The sequence below is a fragment of the Gadus morhua genome, chromosome 4 (assembly GCF_902167405.1).
Source record: "Gadus morhua chromosome 4, gadMor3.0, whole genome shotgun sequence".
Classification (NCBI taxonomy): Eukaryota; Metazoa; Chordata; class Actinopteri; order Gadiformes; family Gadidae; genus Gadus; species Gadus morhua.
In genome coordinates, this window is record NC_044051.1 from 5,198,213 (window position 1) to 5,221,911 (window position 23,699).

At 45.1% G+C, this 23,699-nt stretch overlaps 1 long non-coding RNA gene and 1 pseudogene across 1 annotated transcript; both read left to right on the forward strand.

The window, feature by feature from the left end:
• The first annotated feature begins 520 nt into the window (after positions 1 to 520).
• LOC115542716 (uncharacterized) lies at positions 521 to 5,919 on the forward strand. The gene is made up of 3 exons (XR_003976601.1): positions 521 to 4,308; positions 4,415 to 4,471; positions 5,473 to 5,919. It is a non-coding gene; the product is annotated as an uncharacterized LOC115542716 (long non-coding RNA).
• Positions 5,920 to 6,310: 391 nt separating this feature from the next.
• LOC115543103 (protein mono-ADP-ribosyltransferase PARP12-like) lies at positions 6,311 to 21,990 on the forward strand (annotated as a pseudogene).
• The last annotated feature ends 1,709 nt before the right edge of the window (positions 21,991 to 23,699 follow it).

Here is a 23,699-nt window from a genome sequence, read left to right on the forward strand (position 1 = left end):
AACTACACCGGGAACGCCTCGACGGTCCGCTCCATGTTCGTGTCTCGGGTGCTGGTGGGTCACCACACCCGGGGCAAGGCCGGCTACGTGCGCCCCCCCTCCAAGGACGGGGGGGACACCCTCTTCTACGACAGCTGCGCCGACGACATCCACTCGCCCTCCATCTTTGTCGCCTTCGACCAGCCTCAGATCTACCAGGAGTCCGCAGAAAACGGTCAGGGGGTCGCATGCATTTGGAAGACATCACGTGTTCAAGGAATGCCTACCACGAGATGAGGCGTTCCCCTCACGAGAAGCCGAAGAAAAACCCAATTACAACTCACGCGTTTGATCTCACATAGAGCACCTTTAGCTCCACTGGGCAACATCAACGGGGGTCAACCACACACTGTGTGGTATGGTTGTTTTGAATTACATAAATATAAAGATATATATATATATATATATATATATAGAGAGAGAGAGAGAGAGAGAGAGAGAGAGAGAGAGAGAGAGAGAGAGAGAGAGAGAGAGAGAGAGAGAGAGAGATATGAAGTGGGTCAAGGTTTCTCATTCTGTGTTTTAACGCTCGGTGAATGATACAACATAAATACACCATTATAACAAGAGGACTTCGATAACCGGACAACATACGCTCAGCCAGGGATGGGGCCTCCCCACGCCAGGCCTTTAGGGCCCCATCGGTGCACCATGCATAATAGTAAATCGGCCCTCACCATCCAGGAACAAACTGGCACTCGCCGTACAGGTAGGTCTTACAGAGATGTAAACTGCTGCATCCAGGTCCAGCGCACACCAGCCTTCTGCACAGTCGGAAGGCTGGTTGCTATAGCAGCAGCTCGTGTGATAGCATATGACAATTTTGAAGGTTTTGAGAACCACGACGAAGAAATTAACAACAAAACTAGCTCTGCTTGCTACGGAAAGCCGAAAACTGTTCCTCAATTGATCGGGGAGCCGATCAGACGCTTCTCTCCATTATAATGCGCGTTGGCGAACCGGTCTCGGTTGCTGATGATCTTGTTCACCGTCGAAGCGTCTCCGAACACACAGTTGGCCACCCAGGATGGGTTTTTTGAGATAAGTTTTGTGTTATGCACTCAAAAAAATAAATCATTGGATCAACGTGATTTTATCATGCCACCTAAAATTCCACGTAAACAAATCATGTTACGTCAGCGAATCTTTATCATGTTATTTAAACACATTGTACATGTGTAGGTTGAACATAATGTTAATATTTTCATTCAACTAATTTGCATCTTGTTGAATTTATTAGTTTGTACTTCATGTGACCAACATGATTTTATCATGCAACCTAAATTCCACGTAAACATCATGTTATGTCAGCGAACCTTAATCATGTTATTTGAATTATGTTCCTAAATCGTATCGTAGCACATGTATCTAGATAAGTATCGGATCGTCCTCTAAAGGAGAGATGCACAGCCCTAATAATATCAAACAAACAAGAACCAGTGATATAATCGCTCATACATTTTAAGCCTGCAGATGATAGAATCCCAAAGAGAGCTAAAGCCTTCAACACAAACACACAACCAAAGAGTTTTGCTCAAGAGAAACAAGAAGTAAACAGCAATAATCCAAAATCACGTAAAAGTGAAGCTCATGGCATCACAAAGTGTCCCACTTTCACAGCTAAGAGTGTTGAAGATAAAAAGGCATTTATCCATGAAAATTGGCTCTGCTTTGGATGTTTGAGAAAGGGTCAAATGATCAAGGATTGTAAGAGGCGGCACACGTGCAACACATGCAACCGTCGTCACCCAACCTGTTGAAGCAATAACGAATAGCTCCACTTCCACAGAGGAACATGCAAGCCAGGAAACACACAAAGTCATGTCCCATACATCAACACAACGTGCATCTGCTACCTCAAGTATCCTCCTAGTCTTTGTGTCTTCAGTACAAGAACCACACAGAGAAATACTCACATACGCAATACTAGACACACAAAGTGAATCAACAATTGCCTTAGAAGATGTACTTGATAAATTGAATGTGGATGTCCAACCAATAAAACTGAAACCTAGTACTATGACAGCAATTGACACAATCATATCGAGTAAGAGTCTTCATGGTCTACAAGTTCGAGGACTCCACTCTGAGAGCCGTATTCAACTACAGCAGGCCTACAGCCGTGACTTTATCCCGGTGGATAAGTCTTATGTTCCAACAAAGGAAACCGCATTACTGTGTCCTCATCTCAGAAGCTTGGCAGATAATTTACCACCCCTTGAAGACTGTGATGTAGGGCTCCTAATCGGATACGACTGTCCAGCAGCACTAGCTCCTCATGAACTCATCTTAGGTGATGAAAACTAACCATTTGCACAGAGATCAGAACTAGGATGGAGTATAATAGGCTGATCAAACCCCCACTTAGACAGTCAAGGAGGTCAGAGCTTTGTGCATCGACTCACAGTAAAATAACTGCCAGTTCCATCAGCGACAGATGTTCTAAAGGCCCTGGAATCAGACTTTATTGAGAGAACTTATGAGGATAAATATGTGACCCAAGAAGATGTTCATTTCATACAGTTCCTCAGTAACCACATCACACAGAAGGAGGACGGGCATTATGAAATGCCTCTCCCCTTCAAAGGCAACAGTCCGCCCAACCTGCCAGACCACAAAAGGTTAGCCATGGTTCGAGTCACTTTTCCTCATGGACAACACTTGTAAAGGTGGTTGCAAGAATCAAGAGACAGAGTGCTAAACAAAAACAACATAGTGAACGTGTGACTGTGGAGGAGCGTGAGAAGGCTGCTGAGGCAGTGATTAAAATCACACAGCAGCAAGCCTTCCCCCATGAGATAAAGACGCTTCAAGGTGAAAAATACCTCCCAAACTCAATCTCTCTCTTCAGTCTTGATCCCATTTGGTCTCAAGGACTTCTCCGTGTTGGTGGGAGATTAAAAAAGTAATCTCTGCCACAAAATTAAGTACCCAGTCATCTTACCAAACAACAGTCATATGACTAAGCTGATTGTGTCCCACTGCCACGCTAAGACATGCCATCAGGGTCAAAGCCAGACACAAATGGAACTTAGGACAAATGGATTCTGGGTCATTGGTGGCAGCAAGCTGGTTGCTAAACTGATACTTACCTGTGTGCTTTGCAGGAAACTTCGACGGCCGACAGAGTACCAGCGGATGGCTGAACTCCCTAAAGAACGTCTTGAAGCCTCAGAACCTTTTACAAATAGCGGCATGGACTGTTTTGGCCCGTTCATTGTAAAGAAAGCCCGCAAAGAATATGAAAGATATGGCCTGATTTTCACAGGTCTGTACTCAAGAGCTGTCCATATCGAGAGATTTGTCGACAGACTCATTCATCAACGCATTGAGATGCTTTATCAGCCTCAGAGGAGCTGTCCGACAACTACACTGCGACCAAGGTTCTAACTTTGTTGGCGCCAGAAATGAGTTTAAGGAAGCACTTATACAATGTGACACCAAGCTCCTGGAAATGTGCCTGTCTGAGAAGCAATGTGAATTTCTCTTCATCGCCCCCTCTGCCAGCCATGCAGGCGGTGTCTGGGAACGGCAAATTAGATCTGTTCGAAATGTGCGGAATGCAACCTTCGCCCAGTGCCCATGTCGACTTGATGAAGCCTCTCTCAGAGCACTGTTGTATGAGGCCATGGCAATTGTTAACAGTCGCCCATTAACAGTAGATGGAATCAATGATCCTCATGCGCTGGAACCTTTAACACCGAATCATCTCATCATGATGAAATCTAAAGACGACAACCTCCCGAGAAATCATTGGCAACTAGGACGAGTGGTGGAGACTGTTTAAGACAGCGATGGCTTAGTCCGTCGTGTCAAAGTGCATGTAAGAGAGCGAAAGTCTCAAAGAAAACAAGATCCCCCTTCCAAACCCTCAGTTATTGAGAGACCAATCCAACAATTAGTGCTTCTCCTTGAAAAATTATGCAGAACAAACCACAACAGTTATGTGCACACTGCTTTAGTGATATGATGTGATTCAAATAATTTGTATGCCTCTGACAGTTCAATGTAAAGTAATCTATTAATTAAGAAATTAGTCAAGAAATCCTGTACAATTAATTTGCTTCTTGTGTATTTGCTCATTCATTGTAGCAGGAGTTGGTGGGAGTGTAAATTGCAGTTAATTTCGTCTATAAGTTATGCCATTTTACTTTTTTGTACTTTTATTTGACGAGCACCCCCCTTATTTTGTTACTTCCTGTTATCAAAAACGCTAGACTTCCTGCTCCCTCTCGGCAAAAACCACATGCTCACGAAGCTACAGAGTTGGTAAAACATGCAAACGAACTATTTACATGTCATATCCTTTGTTAAAACTTGTAAAAGGTTATTTATTGTGGTTCACTCCGTGTTTCTTGTGTCATTGTATTTCTAGTGTAAGGGCTGGTACCGCAGGCTGACCTCAAACTTAGCGCGCTTGGAAGCAGAAAGAGTATGTAGGAGACTTATGGTGTATTCATTGTAAAAAGAGTGGTTCATTTATTTAAAACTGAGAGAAACTTTCATTATTTTATTTGAATAAGAGCTGCAACTCATAGCGGTTTAAAAAGAAAAAAACTATGTACTATGGCATTTGTATTTCTGTCCATTTTCATGGTTTTCACGGTGTCAGAAGGTGTTAAAATGGCAGCGGTGAAAGGAGGAGAGAATTAAAGTGGAACCCCAGTCGAAGCTCTCTGCATCCTGTGTGGTATTTCCAAGTGGGCACCTACACACACATTGAAACAGCGACGGCAGTCAACCATGCAAGGGGACAGCCATGCATGGTTGACTCTACTTAGATAAAGGAAATAATACACTGGTTTATAAAAAGAAACAACATCACATTGATCCACCATTCTCCAGGCTAATAAGCATTTTTAAAACAAATTATTGCATTACTTGGCAGGGGATTATAGCTTATCTTCAACCTGGATTCCCTAGAACATGGAACATATGGATATCATACGGGCATTGAACTCCTACTATCATGACCAGCAGATCGTTAGTCAAAGTGATCTGCAGTGCACTGAGACACACGTCACATACTACCGACATGGGGGATTGAACCCAGAACCTTTCCACCATCCTGCCCCCATGATGATGATTTACATTAAGGGGATTTAGAAGACGCTTTTATTCAAAGCGAATTGAAACCATTCATTCACACCTTCTCACACCGACGACGGAGTCAACCAAGCAGGGCGACAGCCAGCTGGTCAGGAGCAGTCAGGGTGAGGTGTCTTGCTCGACACCTCGACACTCAGCTAGGACTGGTAACCAGTCAACCCCCTCTTCCTCATGAGCTACCGTGGCCCCCTTTCGACCTTCCGGCCCCCATGATTTATGATGATTATTATGATTATATTACGATGACGATGTGTCTATGCATGTGCCTTTGTGTGTGGTGGATCCTAGTGAGGCATGCCCCGTGTCCCCTGTGTGTGTCCGCAGCAGGAGAGAAGCTCTTTCAGTCCGTCGGCCAGCCCCCAGCCCAACTCCACCTCCTCCCCCGTCCATGCCCCCGCCGCCCGGCCCACCGGCCGCATGGAGGAGGACCCCACCCGGCTGCCCACCCACCTGCGTGAGTCCAGCGCACCTGCGCCACAGACACAGACAGACAGACAGACAGACAGGAGTCAAACCGGGTTCCTGGCTCTGTATTTTTATTTAACATGTGAGGACCCCAGGGCTTTCCTTCGGGACGCCTTCAGAGAATGATTACAACTGCAAGGGCCCGCGGGTCACAAGTCCTCACCCGAGGCCTGTCCTGCTGTGCTATTTATTTCCTTATTGACAGATGGAAGACAGAATATTCCCCTCAAGGCGTCCTCTCTCACACATCGGTCTGACACGCACACACACACACGAACACACACACACACACACACACACACACACACACACACACACACAAACTAGAGATGTCCGATATTATCGGCCCGATATTAGCATAAAAATGTAATATCGGTCAATATCGGTATCGGATTTAAAAAAAAAAAAAAATGGCACTTTTCCCTTAAATTAAGTTGAAGTATTTTTCTTATTTTGCACAGACAATATTAACATTTGGAAATCCTTGTAGCATTCAAGAATGCATCCAGTGGGGCATCACAATAACATTAAGCATGTTGTGTTAATTCCACAACAGGAGATATGTAATGTTACCTAAATTAGGTTTGAGGAAAAATAACCCAAATATCGACATCGGTATCGGCTGATATCGGAATCGAAAATTTAGAGTTGGACAATATCGCATATCGGATATCGGCAAAAAAGCCAATATCGGACATCCCTAACACACACACACACACACACACCTACAAACTTCTTTTTTTATATAACAGTAATCCTCACTTCCTCCATCTCATTTCCTTCCCGCCCCTCTTATCACCCCCGGCAGCCTTCCGTTTGTGCACACGTGTACTGTACACACGCACACACGTGTGCACGCGCACACACACACACACACACACACACACACACACACACACACAGTGTTTGTAGTCCATGCACAGCCAGTGTTTTTCTGCTTTGAACAGTGAACTATCAATAAGCTTGCCTTGCTACATGAATCCAGGGAAATTATTTATAGTAGTTTACGATGTAATTAAATGGAATTATGGCTTTGTTTTAGATAAAAACAAATAACAAATTCATGCCAGAAAGAAAATATGCATATCATTACAAAGCACCATGTTGAATAACTTCAAATATTAAACGGATTCAATTCGACATTCTGTTTCTACACTGTATATTGTACATCAAAAGCTTCATTGAATGTGATTTCGTTTCACGATTGTATTTTTCAGCACATCATCCCTAGAGGTGAAATTCAGTTCACCATTCATCCATTGAGCCAAATCCACATAAAGAAGTTGACCAACCATCAAGAAATTTTTAAGAAAATAAAATGCAGACTTCACATGGAAGAAAGACTACTGGGGGCAGTTAATTTCAACGTCAACATAAGTTGAGCCTAGTTTTTTTCACATGTGAATTGGGATTCAAGTGGCCCAAAATATTCCCGTTGACCTAAGTGATTCTCACTGTTGGCGACAACCTGATTGAAATCAATACAACAGGAGCGCATGGATCGAAAGAGCGCTTGTTGTAGTCCAACACTCCTCATTTTTTACCAGTCAATGTCCGGTAATTACCGGACAACGGAAACTCTGTATAGATTATCCATATTTTTCCAGGTATTGTATCGAAGTTAGAAAATCCAGTATCGTGACAACACTACTATAAACGCGATTGTGATCGTGATTATTAGACCTACAAGAAACGTGAAAGGTAAAAATACATCTCTTTACTACTACCTTGGACATTTTGTTATTTACATTTGCATAAAATCCAGATGATAGCATGCAGGTTTACATATAACTGGGCGACAGCTTTAATAGGTTGCAACGGTGGACTGAAATCACTTCATGGCACGATGTGACCATTTGGTAAACAAGTAAACAAAGAAGAAGTTTGTTAATTTTAAACACGTAGATGTGTGGAAGAAGCTAACATTCAGCTTCAGTCTGAGCTAGGATGAGTTTTCTGAGTTCCCCAAAATAAGGCCAGGTGCCTGGCAAAAAGAGGCTTGCGGCGTTCACGATTGTGATTTTAATTTGGGCAAGTTAACATTACATTCGGGCAAGTCAAGCATGACCTGTACTTGCCCGATGGGCAACTGCTTTTGAAACCCTAGTGTTGGCTCCATTGTAAATCTATTTACCTTATATTCTTGTGCAATTTATACTTAAAGTTAACCTTAATTATACTTGTCTACGTGAACTGAGAGATAGACTGATGTCATTGACTGCAGAGGAATGTCTGTATGATCCTCTGAGGTGTTGAATAAGAATGGAACAAGGTCCATTTTAAAACTACCATTGAAGTGCTCGTCCATTGAACTGAAAATAGTTGTTCATTGTTTGATTTGTTCTTCAGATAAAACCGAGATTTGCATGTACTTCCTTATCCTGTAGACACACCACAGGTGCGTTCAAATGAACAGATCTTATTTAAAACTAAATTGTACACAAAGAACCTGTTGCCACCTGAGCACCCGAGATTACCTGTTGTGTTAGCCGTATGAATCACCGATAATCCTGTTCCTGCCTGTCTTCTTTAGCAAGGTGTTTCCGAGCTCATTACAAGCTGCCTTACAGCTGGGAAGTTCTGGAGGGCCATCAGTGGACGCTGCTGGATAGCTCAGAGAAGATAGAAGAGGATTACTGTAACCCCAAAATAACATACAGGTATGTGACACACGACAGCGTATGGGACTGAAGGTGCTGAGAGAATGAGGAGGCTCTAATCGTTACAAGCAGACCTGCCACTGCTCTTACATCTCTAGTCAAAACCCTTTAGTTTAAATTAGCCTACTCCGTTTAATCTAAATTTGAAACCCTTTTGGTTTTAATGTGCCTATTCTGTTAAATCCAAGTTTGAAACCCTTTTTGTTTGAATTAGCCTACTCGATTTAATACCAGTTTGAAATCATTTTTATTTGAATTAGCCTACTACTTGGTTTAATACCAGTTTAAAACCCTTTTGGTTTAAATCAACCTACTCCGTTTAATCCCAGTTTGAAACCCTTTTAGTTTAAATGAGCCTATTCTATTTAAGCCGAGTTTGAAACCCTTTTTGTTGAAGTGAGCCTACTCGGTTTAATACTGGTTTAAAACTCTTTTTGTTTAAATTAGCCTAGTCCATTTTATCACAGTTTGAAACCCTTTTTGTTTTTAATCCCAGTTTGAAACCCTTTTGGTTTGAATGAGCCTATTCTGTTTAATCCCAGTTTGAAACCCTTTTTGTTGAAATGAGCCTACTCGGTTTAATACCGGTTTCAAACCCTTTTTGTTTAAATTAGCCTAGTCCATTAATACCAGTTTGAAACCCTGTTTGTTGAAATTAGCCTACTCCTTTTAATCCCAGTTTGAAACCCTTTTTGTTGGAATAAACCTAAAATCCCAGTTTGAAACCCTTTTTGTTGAAATTAGCCTACTCCATTTTATCCCACTTTGAAACCCTTTTTGTTTATATAAGTCTGCTCCATTAATACCAGTTTTAAACCCTTTTTGTTGAAATTTGCCTACTCCGTTTAATCCCAGTTTGAAACCTCAGTTTGCTCCGGTTGATTCCTAGTGTCCCCTAAATCCTGTCTATTTTTCATTATTGAATTGATTGAACAAGTGTTGTGTTGTGTTTTCATGCTGCTCTTGTGATCTCTAAACCCACATACTGAGGGTCAACGGTGTGTGATGTTTCCTGCAGCACGGTGGATGGAGGAGCGGTGTGCTTTGACACCATGACGCGTGGACTCCAGAAGGTCAGGCGTCTCTCCTCCGCCTCCTCGGTCCTCCAGCCCACCTTCCTACTCACCACTGAGTGGCTCTGGTACTGGGAGGATGAGATTGGGAACTGGAACCAGTACGATTCACCGGTGAGTTCAGCACCATTGCAAAGCGGCGCCTTTAATAGAGTACCTGCAAAGTGGCAGGGTAGATAATTGGCGGGAGAGTAAAAATATGCAATAAATTGTAAACAAATAAATAGAAATTCTTTACCAAAGAACACATGTGTTTAAAACCATTACTGTGTGTGTGTGTGTGTGTGTGTACGTTGGTGCACGTGCATGTTGGTGCGCGTGTGTGCATGTGTGTTTGTGTGTGTGTTCGTTTGTCCATTTGCTCTCTCCCAACAGCAGCACAGAGCTGGAGCAGAAGTTCCAGAACAACCCCCAGGAGGTGGTGGAGTTCACCGCAGGGTACCAGGCCTACATACTCAGCCTCCAGGGTGAGGCCAACGTTACTACCCCCCAGCCCTCGACCCACCCATCATTATACACCCCCATGAGCTGGCATATATTGTCATACGACGGGGGAGGGATGGTGACGTGCTAGGGAGTTTCAACCCCTGGGCAGAAAAAGTTGCTGGTTTAAACCCCAAGCTCATTACATTGACATTTAGGGCATTTAGCAGACTCTTTCATCCAAAGGATGAAAAGCACCATACAACCACACACACTCGTCATTTGAGGTTAGGGTGAGGTGGCTTTCTCATGGACACCTCAACACTCATCTAGGAGGAGCCAGGGATCAAACTAGCAACCTTCTGGTAACAAGTTAACCCTTTATCAATGATCTGTTATGTGAACTCTCTGTGAGTCGCCTCAGACAGAGTCTGCTGGATGACTCAATTAAAATGTAGCATCATTAGATTTGTATGTATGTGTGTAAAGATGAACATTAAAATGTTCAGGTTAAATAAGGTTTTCTTTTATCTATTATATTATTCAGAATTTAAAGTTGCTCAGGGTGAAAAAAAAAAGATAGTTAAAGATCCCATGGCATGAAAATTTCAATTTCTGAGGTTTTCTAACATCAATATGAGTTCCCCTAACCTACCTATGCTTCGACAGTAGCTAGAAATTTTGTTGGGTGTAAAAACGAGCACTAGGCATTCTGCTTTGAGAGAGACTTTGGCCCACCAATGAGATACGACCGTGCGAGCGCCACGTGTGTGTGTGTGTGTGTGTGTGTGTGTGTGTGTGTGTGTGTGTGTGTGTGTGTGTGTGTGTGTGTGTGTGTGTGTGTGTGTGTGTGTGTGTGATTCCACACACTAACGCAAGTGTCCTTGTTATTTGATTTGGATAACCGTTCTTCTGTTGAGTCGGACTCTGTCTCTGGTATTTCCACAATGAGACTCGTAGAAGGGGTTACCTCAGCCATGGTTGATATGGAATTGGGGGAAAGGAACTTTGGCTTTTAAGGAACGGGGCGAAGGGGACCCAAGCGCTGGACACAAGGAGGCAGAGACGGGGTAAAAGGAAACAGGGTTTATTGGGTCACGGGGTAGGTGACAAGCTGGGGCGAAGCAAGCGGTAGGGTTCGACAGACGCCTCTCGGTGGACGCCCAACAACAGACGGGTGATAACCCAGGCCCAACCCTGATGAATCCTATCACTTTCACTTTTCCTGCTTTATGACCAGGAAGCTTTGGGAAATTTTCAATTTTTTCTCTATCAAAATTTCCATGCACAGATGATTATACAACCTCAGAAAGCACCAGTGACTGCTCCAGTCAGGCGACTTTGTATTGCCGTATCTGCTGTCACACCTCCGGCCTAATATTGACCCTCACATTTCAGTGAGACACAGCTAACTTTTACATCGGGCACTTTGGACCGCTAACCATAAAATTGACACAGAACGGTTCCTTTCTATTATGCTTCAGGTGAAGTTAAACAATATAAAAAACATTACCGACGATTGTACGACCTCAGAAAGCGCCGCTGAGTGCACCAGTAAGGCAACTTTGTGTCGCCAGATCTACCGTCACACCTCTGTCCTAACGTTGATCCTCATATTTCAGTGAGACACCCACTTTTACATCGGGCACTTTGGACCACTGCCCATAAAATAGACACAGAACGGGTCCTTTCTATTACGCTTCAGGTGAAGTTATTGTTATTTTTTTATTTCAGTAGAAGGCCTCCAAATGGTCCACCAAATGTCCAAGCTTTTCCCAGACACTGGGACAAGTCCCAGGTTCCTGAGATTGGACACAAGGTAATTATAATCCTTTGTATAGGGTTACATAGAAGGGTTACATGCAACAACATTACCTGCCTTTTTAGGTCGAGATCATAAATTCCATGTGCTTTTAGAATATTATATTCATTATTAGAGAGATGCTGTTAACCGTATTCAGATTTTTATCCAGTATTGATGGTGATGATATCCTGGTGATTAATAAAGTTAGGATTTATTTAAAAAGATTAGTAAATAGTGTTTAAAAAGATGAGTCTCATGACATACACCTTTGGGTTGTTCCAAATGTTCTCAAGAGTAAATTAAGAGCTCTCTCCTCTGTCTCTGGTAGAAAGTACTGCTGCAAGATTCATCAAAGGAATACAAGAAGGTGGAGACGCTGTTTCGTCAGACGATGACCGCCTTTGACATCGTGAAGATCGAGAGAATTCAGAACAAGTGACTCTGGGACCAATTTCAGCTGTACGTCGGTTGGTCGGAAAAGCCGTAGAATGGCAGACACAAGGGACTCAAAACGATAACGCTTATTAGGATCAACTGTCATTTTAACCAGTTTTTTTAAGCTTTGCATTATCGGTTGGATCACGCTTTTATAACGTTATCTTACGTTATAACATTATCTTATCTTTATAACGTTATCGTTATTTTTTGCAATGCTTTATAACGTTATAAAAAAAGTGAGTTTTTATAACGAAAACACAAATAATGATCAAATGTTAAGCTTGCTGGTAGTTCTACCAGGAGGACTCAAATCACGCGCGGCTGGCCGCCAATCACCAATCACCAGCTACCAATCACCTGCCTACACCTGCTCTATAAAGAGTAGTCTAACATATGTCTTTGCTGCTCAGGTCTTCGTTCGACGCATGCTGCTGCTTTACTGTGCTTCTGATTATCTCGCATATCTCGTCGCTTAGTTGCTACGTCGGTTAATACACACCAAGAGGTCATAACTTTGGATTCGTGCTGGTCGGCCTACTACTTCTGGTCCGGGCAAGTGAGCGCAGAAAGCTGTTAATTTCGGTCCCCGGTATCCTCAACAACACCACCAAGAAGTTCCCAACACGGACATCCGCCTGGTTCTACAAACCCTCGCCGAGTTGGTGCAAAGCATTTGGCGCCAGGATGGACGCCGTCGAAACACCATGTGGAACTCCCGGACGGGTCCAGGCCCCCAACCCGCTGTCGTCAGTCGCCACGGCGCCTTTCTACTTCCAGCAACCATCAGGCTCGGCTTCCTCCGCCTTCACAGGCTACGCACCTGGCACGTGCCCTGCTACCATGGCTATTGCAGTCCCCGCGTTAGCCCCCGCAGCGTATTCTCTCTCACAGCTCTACCAGTCCAGCTTCAGGATGCGGCTCCCTCGGTCGGGTTAGGGGGTTTCTTCCAAGGGCAATGGTTTGCTGAGAGATGGCCAGTCGAAGCTGGCACGTTTGTCCTCGGGTCGAGTCGTCTGCGCTGTTCGAGCTTTACCCTATCGTAGCAGCTAGCGTTCTGTGGGGCAAAGCATGGCGGCGTTAACGTATAACCATGTTTTGCGATAACAAAGCAGCGTCAAAACGGCTGGGAAGGTGGTCTTCCACAGCATACGGATTTTACATCCGGTTGAATTCGGTGAGTTCGTTGCACACGTCGGTGTGGTACAACACAGAACTCTACGTTCGCAATCAAAGGTTCATAATTATCTTTATACCGTGTACTAAAAAATGTGTAAGTTTTCTCTTCATAATGCCACCTCAAGCGTTTTATTAGCCGTTTTCTGTTATTACTTTTTGCTGGAGAAGGAGGGGTGGGCAGCTGAAAGGAGTTGTAGCGAGACATGTTGTTTCGGCCTGGCATTCGAGAGGGCCTAGTGCACTGTTCGGTTAACTTCTTGTGTCTGAGGTTTTTCACTTTAACATGAATGAAGTTGATGGGTTTTAGGCACTGTGGTAACTGAATATCACTAAGGTTTTTATTGACGAAGGGACTTTTAGATTGGTTCAGCTGCTGCTCACTAACTTTCACGTTCCTCTGCTCGCGATGCGATTCACATATCGATCAATTTATTCAAAAGATCCAAAGACAAAGAACAGGTACATTATGGTATAATTTTATATTATTATTTATAGTCTTATTGTTAATAGCTTCAGTCGCGTTGGTATTTAATTTTTCATTTGCTCGTTTAGCTATGTATGACAGTTAACAATGTTGGTGTATTACAATTATTTACGCGTGTAGGCCACTCCAACTCTCGATATTTTAAATAGATTAGTGTGCTCTCTCAGAGCTGGGAGATTTCATCCTTATTTTAACATATTACTCGAGACGGTGTTTCTCACAGCGTTCTCGGGTTCATGCGTTCTCGGGTTCATGCGTTCATGCGTCCATGCATACATGTCTCCTACTCAGACTTTTCCCCTACACGGGGTATTTAATTTTTCATTTGCTTGTTTAGCTATGTATGACGGTTAACAATTTTGGTGTATTACAATTATTTATGTGTGTTGGCCACTCCAACTCACACTCGATATTTTGAATAGATTAGTGTGCTCTCTGGGAGATTTCATCCTTATTTTAACATATTACTCGAGACGGTGTTTCTCACAGCGTTCTACGGGTTCATGCGTTCTACGGGTTTACGCGTTCTACGGGTTTACGCGTTCTACGGCTTTACGCGTTCTACGTGTTTACGGGTTTACGCGTTCTACAGGTTTACGCGTTCTACGGGTTTACGGGTTTATGCGTTCTTGCGTTCATGCGCAAATGCGTACACGTCTCCTACTCAGACTTTTTCCCCTACACGGGGCCTGACTTTCGCCGATGTCGCCTTCTCTTCTTGCAAGGCATTTTTCCATCTAAAAGCGGTAGCCTAGGAGCAGCTGTTACTATTATCATTTCAAGAATCAACAACTCTCTGTCCTTACGCTTCCATGTTCCTTTAACTCAAGCTTCGGCAATGCACGTCCCCGAATCACCTGTTTATTTGCGGCCTGCCAATGCCTCAAGGGTGGTTCAGAGTCCATCTCGCGACGGTGGTAGAAGGGTGCGGCCTACCATCTCCCCTCTACACTCAGTGGCGCCACCATGGGGTGGCGAGGGGTGGCTACTGCCACCCCAAAATTATTCTTTGCCACCCCATTTGCCACCCCTAAGACAATTTTTATTATGCATATTTATTTAAAATATATAATGTAGTCTAGATTATATTATAATGTAGTCCCCCCCCCCCCCCCCACCCCCGGCCAACAATCGCTGCCCGGGATGTTTATAGATTTGCTGTGGCCCCCATTGGCCACCCCTGGAATAATCTTCTGGAGGCGCCACTGTTTACACTGGCCACTCCTCCCGGATTGGAGCGGCAACCACAGCCGCTGAACAAGGGTTGCCGGTCGCGTCTATCAAACGGCTGGGAAGGCGGTCTTCCACAGCTTACGAATCCTACATCCGGTTGAATTCATGGTTCTTCCTCCAAGCGCACACGATGCTCTAACGTCGGTTAAGGCAGGTTTATCACGTTTGCTACTACAGCTGTTTTTGGCGGCCTGTTTCCATTCTAGTTTTAGTCTTGGTGTCAAGGTGTCATTTTTGTTTTTATTAGTTTAGTCACGTTCATACTCTTTCCAGTGATATCGAAATTCCGTTTAGGTATTATCAAAGATACAAGTGCGTAGATTTGTTAAATAAGGTAAACGGTCGAAAATTGATGTTGTTATGTCTCAACAGTTGAAGTTCCAGTTGGACAAAATAACGTATTACAGTTTATCGCCTAGTTTAGGTCAACGGAAATGAAGACATTTTAGCAGTCTTATTTTGTAAAACACTTTCAGTCTCGTTTGTATTCGCCAACAACATTGCACTACGTATTTAATTATAGTTATTGTCATATGACCAGCATTGTTCTCCTCACGCGATAAAGGTTCGTTGATGACGACATTTAGTCATAATTTTCGGTGTCAAAAGCAACACTATTTGCAACTACTGGTGGTGGTGGTTATCAGGTACTAAACTCATAAAGCAAAATTTGGCTATATAACTCAAGGTTAACCTGCAGCAACCCCGGCAAGTTTGACCACGTCGGTGGATCATCTAGAAAACACTCTTGAGTTCGGTGTCACGTTGGTGGCATATCATGGAAAAAATAAAACTCAAGGTTCGCAGCGGCGACCCCGGTGAGTGCGTTGGCCAAAGCGCAGTGGTAACAACTCGGGCACTCGTAACTATGACCACGTCGGTGGCACGTTATCTATTACTCATGGTTGACTGCAGTAACCCCGGTGAGTGCGTTGACCATGTCAACGCACAATTGGGGCACAACTCAGGCACTCGTGAATTTGTTGCACACGTCGGTGCGGTACAACACAGTACTCAACGTCCTACATCCGGTCGAGTTCAAGGTTCTTTCTTCAAGCGCACACGATGCTCTCTAACGTCGGTTAAGACAGGTTTTACACGTTTGCAACCATAGCTGTTTTTGGCGGCCTGTTCCTTTCTAGTGTTAGTCTAGTCTTATGTCAAGCTGTCATTTTAGTTTTTATTAGTTTTAGTTACATTCATACTCTTTCCAGTGTTATCGTAATTCCATTTAGATATTATCGAAGTTACAAGTGCGTAGTTTTGTTAAATAAGGTAAACGGTTGAAAATTGATGTTATGTCTGGAACAGTTGAAGTTCCAGTTGAACAAAATAACGTTATAAGTCTTTATCGCCTAGTTTAGGTCAACGAAAATGAAGAGACATTTTAGCAGTCTTATTTTCGTAAAACACTTTTTAGTCTTGTTTTATTCGCCAACTATATTGTACTATGCTTTTAATCACAGCTATTGTCACACGCCCAGCATCCACGTTGCGTCCAGTCTCGTTTTTCTCACGCGATAAAGGCTTGTTGATGACGACTCTTAGTCATAATTTTCATTGCCAAAAGCAACACTATTCTGGCGGCCTGTTTCCATTCCAGGGTTATTCTAGTCTTAGTGTCTAGCTGTTATTTTAGTCTATTCGTTTTAGTTACGTCTATATTCTTTCTAGTGTTATCGAAATATATTGCACTATGTATTTAACTACAGTTATTGTCACACGCCCAGCATGCACGTTGCGTCCTGTTTGTTTTTTGTTTGTTTGTTTGTTTTTCTTTCTCACGCGATAAAGGTTCGTGATGACGATATTTTGTCATTATTTTCGTTGCTAAAAGCGACATTATTTGCAACTACTGGTGGTGGTGGTTATCGGGTACTAAATTCATAAAGCAAAATTCGGTTTCATAACTCAGGTTAACCTGCAGCAACCCCGGCGAGTGTGACCACGTCGGTGGATCATCTAGAAAACACTCTTGAGTTCGCTGTCACGTCAGTGGCGTAAAATAGGAAAATAAAACTCAAGGTTGCAGCGGCAACCCCGGTGAGTGCGTGACCACGTCGGTGGCACATCAAGGGCACTTGTGAGTATGACCACGTCGGTGGCACGTTATCTAGTACTCATGGTTTGACTGCAGTAACCCCGGTGAGTGCGTTGCCCACGTCGGTGGGAACAACTCAAGCACTCGTGAGTTCGTTGCGCACGTCGGTGCGGTACAACACAGAACTCTACGTTCGTTGCAGCAAATCCGGTGAGTGCGTTGCCCACGTCGGTGGGAACAACTCAAGCACTCGTGAGTTCGTTGCGCACGTCGGTGCGGTACAACACAGAACTCCACGTTCGCTGCAGCAACCCTGGTAGTGCGTTGACCACGTCGGTGGGCACTACTCAGGCACATGCAAATTTAATTACCACGTCGGTGGCATAATATCAAAAGCTCAAGTGCAGGGCACTCGGAGTTCATTGACCACGTCGGTGTTTAACACGGAAGTTCACAATATTTGCTGCAGCAACACCGGTGAGTGCGTGACCACGTCGGTGGCACAGCAAGGGCACTCGTGATTTCGTTGACCACGTCGGTGTTCAACACGGAACTTCACAATATTTGCTGCAGCAACACCGGTGAGTGCGTGACCACGTCGGTGGCACATCAAGGGCACTCGTGAGTTCGTTGACCACATCGGTGGTTCAACGCGAAAGCACTCAGGTCACGCAGCGACCCCGGAGAGTGAATCGACCACGGCAGTTGGTACAGCACGAAAGCACTCGTGGCTCGCTGCGTAACAGCTGCAGAGTGCTCTAAATTTTAATTGATCTCGCTGAGGTATTTTAAGTCGACTGCTTTTACGTGATTCATCGATCTCGCTGACGGTTTTAAGCTTATCGTTTTATGGTATGTATGATTGACTCTTAATATGTCGTATATTGGGTATGCCTTTTATCTTCCAGAAGCAGTATAGATCCTTGTCCACTTCTTCTACGCGGGTATGTATGGTCTCATTACCCCCTTTCGCTATTCTATTTTTGGGGTCGGCTCCGCCCCTGCCAGTCCCGGCAGGACATGCCGAGTTATCTCCTACTTCTGGCGAAGGCCTACGTCCTCTCTTTTGGGGAAGGCTCCGTCCCTGCTAGTCCTGGCAGGATACGCCGAGTCCGCACGTCACCCTGGATCAGTGACGAGGCTCATGCCAAAGATTTACCATGCAAAATATTCCCATGTCGTTATTTAAATAAATCCTGTTCATACTTATCGGTGATCGAGTCTTTATGGGAGAAATGTTAAGCTTGCTGGTAGTTCTACCAGGAGGACTCAAATCACGCGCGGCTGGCCGCCAATCACCAGCTACCAATCACCTGCCTACACCTGCTCTATAAAGAGTAGTCTAACATATGTCTTTGCTGCTCAGGTCTTCGTTCGACGCACCTCCATCCACCCCACCACCACCAGGTCGGCCTCATGGTGCGGCCACACCAACCGCGTTACTCGCGTTGGACAACGCGAGTAACGCGCCTAACCTGACGGTACGGCCACACCAACCGCGTTGCTCGCGTTAGGGGCGTTGAAAATCGGCATTTTTGCATAGGGAACCATTGGTTTAGGCGCGGTACACGCGTTGAAGCGTTGAAGCGTTGCGTTGGGGGCGTTAGGCGCGGCAGTTGCACGTAATTACGCACGTAAACGCAGTAACGCGCCCATCGCACCAACGCCCGGAGTTCAGAAAATTGAACTTTCAACGCTCCAACGCGTGACGCTTAGCCGCGGTAGCCAATCAGCGTGGAGCTTGACCCGACGTCACTGGCAGAGAGTAGTGAGCTTGCACAGAAGCATACGGCCGACATCTTCCTTTTTTCTGGGTGGAAATAGTGACATAGTTACGCCATTAAATGCGTTTATGGAAACATTTCTAGCGAGAAATGTGCATTTTACTTTCATAATGTTCGCTCGGTGAATGTGAAGGATGTTTGGTTTGATAGTTATGACGAAGAGGGAACGCTCCGTTCACTTGCATGGACAGAGTCTCTGGTTGCTAAGCAACCTCAACGTCTTGGCGGACTGCTTCTCTGCTGATCAACACTACGAATGTTGGAAACACACCAGACACACCATGTGAAGTTATTTAACCCGATTATTGTTATTTATATCCGAGATTATTTAATCTAACCCGATCTAAACTCTATCACCCAAACACGGCGGCGTTTGGGTTTCCTACCTCGGACTCCAGCGCAGCCACTGCCGACATTTTTCTTTATTCTGGGTGGAAATAGTTACATAGTTACGCCATTAAATGCGTTTATGGAAGCATTTTTAGCGAGAAATGTGCATTTTACTTTCATAATGTTCGCTCAGTGAATGTGAAGGATGTTTGGTTTGATAGTTATGACGAAGAGGGAACGCTCCGTTCACTTGCATGGACATGGACTCATCTAGCTGCGTTGGCGCGTTGACGCGTTGGAAGCGTTGAACCACCACACACTGGTCAAGCGTCAGGTTAGGCGCGTTACTCGCGTTGTCCAACGCGAGTAACGCGGTTGGTGTGGCCGCACCATGACGCTTGACCAGTGTGTGGTGGTTCAACGCTTCCAACGCGTCAACGCGCCAACGCAGCTAGATGAGTCCATGTCCATGCAAGTGAACGGAGCGTTCCCTCTTCGTCATAACTATCAAACCAAACATCCTTCACATTCACTGAGCGAACATTATGAAAGTAAAATGCACATTTCTCGCTAAAAATGCTTCCATAAACGCATTTAATGGCGTAACTATGTAACTATTTCCACCCAGAATAAAGAAAAATGTCGGCAGTGGCTGCGCTGGAGTCCGAGGTAGGAAACCCAAACGCCGCCGTGTTTGGGTGATAGAGTTTAGATCGGGTTAGATTAAATAATCTCGGATATAAATAACAATAATCGGGTTAAATAACTTCACATGGTGTGTCTGGTGTGTTTCCAACATTCGTAGTGTTGATCAGCAGAGAAGCAGTCCGCCAAGACGTTGAGGTTGCTTAGCAACCAGAGACTCTGTCCATGCAAGTGAACGGAGCGTTCCCTCTTCGTCATAACTATCAAACCAAACATCCTTCACATTCACCGAGCGAACATTATGAAAGTAAAATGCACATTTCTCGCTAGAAATGTTTCCATAAACGCATTTAATGGCGTAACTATGTCACTATTTCCACCCAGAAAAAAGGAAGATGTCGGCCGTATGCTTCTGTGCAAGCTCACTACTCTCTGCCAGTGACGTCGGGTCAAGCTCCACGCTGATTGGCTACCGCGGCTAAGCGTCACGCGTTGGAGCGTTGAAAGTTCAATTTTCTGAACTCCGGGCGTTGGTGCGATGGGCGCGTTACTGCGTTTACGTGCGTAATTACGTGCAACTGCCGCGCCTAACGCCCCCAACGCAACGCTTCAACGCTTCAACGCGTGTACCGCGCCTAAACCAATGGTTCCCTATGCAAAAATGCCGATTTTCAACGCCCCTAACGCGAGCAACGCGGTTGGTGTGGCCGTACCGTCAGTCTACTTGTCCAGGGGAAGGCTCCGCCCCTGCTAGTCCTGGCAGGATACGCCGAGTCCGCACGTCACCCTGGATCAGTGACGAGGCTCATGCCAAAGATTTACCATGCAAAATATTCCCATGTCGTTATTTAAATAAATCCTGTTCATACTTATCGGTGATCGAGTCTTTATGGGAGAACTGTAATTTTAACCTTTTTTTTATCTTGTCTTTTTAAAAGGCAAAGGGAACAAATGAAGAAAAGGAACGGGGGCCGTAACGTGGCCGAGAGGAAGCTGTTCCACGGCACAGACCCCAAGTTCATCAACGCCATCTGCTTTTCGAACTTTGACTGGCGAATCTGTGGAACCCACGGGACTGCCTACGGCAAGGGTAAGCTAACTGCTACGACAACGCTGCAGGATTTAAAGGTGCAGTGTGTACGATGAGGGGCATCTAGCAGAACAGACTTGGCAAAGATTTTATATTCATAAGTGTTTTAGTTATTGTATAGCCCATAAAAAATTATCGTTGTTAATTTGACAATGAGCCCATGACGTGGAGACGGCTATGCTTCTACAGTAGCCTAGGACGGACAAACTGCTCCAGAATTTAGAATTTAGGTTTAAACTGTTAAATCATAATCGCTGCCATACTTCGATATCAAACTATGAGCTAAAACTGGTCAATACCTACCATGTCTTATGAAAGGGAAAGGTGATTGAGGGGTGATATTCGGTTGGTTGCAATCTGCAACCTCACCTCTAGATGCCACTAAATCCTACAGACTGCTACTTTAACAACTGACATGGGTAGGAACGGCTTGGATAACCAAAGGTTGCACAAGGTTTAGATGTGTCGATATACTCGTATATGAAATGGGTCAAACTTTTTTAGATAAGATGTATGTTTTTTTGCTATTTTCTGCATGGATTCGATAGAATGATGGTTTATGTTTCAAAGCACAATCAAATGAATTACCTGAAGATAAAGCAACACTTTATATTTCCTCTCCTATCTTGTCACTCTTCCTCCTCCTCTCCTCTTTCTTCTCCTCTCTTTCTTTTCCTCTATCTCCACCTCTGTCTCGTCTCCACTTCCCTTCTCTCCTCTCCTCTGTCTCCCCTCTCCCCTCCTCTGTCTCCCCTCTCCCCCCATCCCCAGGCAGTTACTTTGCCCGGGATGCCAGCTACTCCCACAACTACACCGGGAACGCCTCGACGGTCCACTCCATGTTTGTGTCCCGGGTGCTGGTGGGTCTCCACACCCGGGGCGCGGCCGGCTATGTGCGCCCCCCCTCCAAGGACGGCGGGGACACCCTCTTCTACGACAGCTGCGCCAACAACATCCGCTCGCCCTCCATCTTTGTCGTCTTCGACCGGCCTCAGATTTACCCGGAGTTCCTGCTCACAAGGAGAATGCTGCGGTCATGGATCACTCAGCGCTTTCTCGAATGCCGTCCCGCCGCCACAGCACTATGCCCCCTAACAACAGCTCTACCCCCCCCCCCGATCCCCCCCCACGCTCCGCATGCGAGAAGGGGGTTAGGGGGCTCTGGGGGGCGTTGGGGTCGTGACCTGTCGTTCTAATCTGAAATGCATGAGGTTTAATAATAAGAATATGCATTGATGTACATAAAAATTATGCAAAACACACAGAGAAAATTGCTCCATGGTAACCGTGGGTTGCACGTGTATACTCCGTATCCGGAATCCGTAATCGGACTCCGTAACTACGGAGACCCCTCGAACATCGGCAGTTCTCCCGGGATGTTGGATACGCAATGCAATTCGCCGCCCGATTGATCGTCGATGCTGATTACTAAACATGTAAACAGTGTAGAAAATTTACTTCCAAAGATTGGTCCTTAATGTGCAAAGTGTAACAATGTACAAAGTAAATGAGGGGCGAAAGTGAAACCGGTAAAAGGGATTCCGAAAATGATTTTGTGAGAGGACCAATCACAGCCCTTGCCGTCTCCATCCATCTCCGTAAGCATCGACGGATAGTTTATAAAAATTGGATGTGCACGTAGAGCTACGGAGCGGCTCAGCGACAGGCTCTCCGTCGACGGAGAGAGCTCTCTGTGTCTACGTACAGCACTTTACCGAGGACTATAAAGGTCCCTTTATGGTTCCACGTTCATGCAACGCTAGGGGGTTACGGACCCCTTACGTCCTTGCGGACCCTCGTTGGGTCTTCCCCCGAGGGCCGGACGTGCACCTCTCAAAAATCGGAACCTTCCGTCGAGGTGACTCAGCAGCAAGGGCTGTGATTGGTCCGCTTACTAAAACCCAACGAAGAACCATAAACGTTCACGACTGCGTCGAAGCATCTGCATAGTCATTGCGTTGCAGGAACGTGTGTCCATAATCAGCACTTAACTACACCTAAGGAAAACCAACCGTCGCTGTAGGGACACCTGTTCTCCGCGTAGGTAAGTGTTTACATGTCTTCTCAATTAAAATGTGTGCAGGATTGTTTTGCAACTCGTTCACCTCGTCGACAATAGATTTAACCGCGTCCGTCGCTTTAGGGGGAATGAGTTTTTAGGAGCATCCTGTCGCCCGTTTCCTCCAGTTAATCCACCTTATTCATCCTATTGGTGTGAGCCCTGCCTGCTGCATGCACCGCGCTTTGAACGTCTTGAGATGTAACAATGCAACCTTGCTTTCGCTGCGGCGGTCGTCGTCAGATGCATCAGTTTTACGCCGCATTCAGGGCATATTCACACTACCTCCGTCCGTCTACGGATCTCACTGACTGCATGGGACGCTCTCGAAATGCATTGTGGGTCCATCCGTTCTCTCGTTACTGTTGCTTGCGTCAAAAGTTGAGAAATGTTCAACTTTTCATGCAGCGACGGAACCTTCGGCCAATCAGATCGTGTAATGCAAATATACGCAAGTACACTGTCCAATGAAATCGTCTTTGTAATAGAACCCGGGGAAACACATGGATACGTCAAAAGACCCCATCCGACGACGGACGGGGGCAGTGTGAATGCGTCGTCACACTACATGCGTCCGTCAACGGATGACCGAGGGCGTGTCTGACATATAGGGGACTAGTCTTTGTGGATCGCTTCCCACTACAAAGCCGATGTGTGGATATAAATACAAAAGATGATACAAACAACTGGCGACTAAAAACAATCCTATCGATTCCACATTTCTTTAGAAAATATATAACGGCCGGATTTTTCCTGCTTCTTCCTGCTAGTTATTGCTAAATGGTTCCAGTAGTCGCGTGGAGTGTATTTGCGTAACCATGATCTTATTGGCCGATGGATCTGTCG